Raw genomic sequence first — 317 nt, 5'->3', positions numbered from 1 at the left:
CCTGCCTGAGGAAATCTGAGTATTTGAGTTCCTTGAGTCCAATCCTTTTCACATATATTTTTGATTATTTTTCTGTCATATACTTTTATTTATTCAGTCGTTTAATATTTTATTGACTTTTTATTGGTATGTGTAGAATTCTCTGGCTGCTCTGTTTCCTCTTTGCTGTTTATTCTATTGGCTTCTTTAGTCTCATCTGCATCACTGATTTTGAAGCTTTACTGCACAGAAAACAAAAGTATTGATTCAATATTCAACACTTAGTCACACTTTTAAAGAGGAAGTGTTTTATTCACAGCCATCTGTCAGTCACTTGC

The sequence above is a fragment of the Seriola lalandi genome, unplaced genomic scaffold (genome assembly GCF_002814215.2).
Source record: "Seriola lalandi dorsalis isolate HSWRI2012SDOR001 ecotype SW California unplaced genomic scaffold, Sedor1 jcf7180002054868, whole genome shotgun sequence".
Taxonomy (NCBI): Eukaryota; Metazoa; Chordata; class Actinopteri; order Carangiformes; family Carangidae; genus Seriola; species Seriola lalandi.
Note: the sequence above shows the minus strand (reverse complement) of the source record.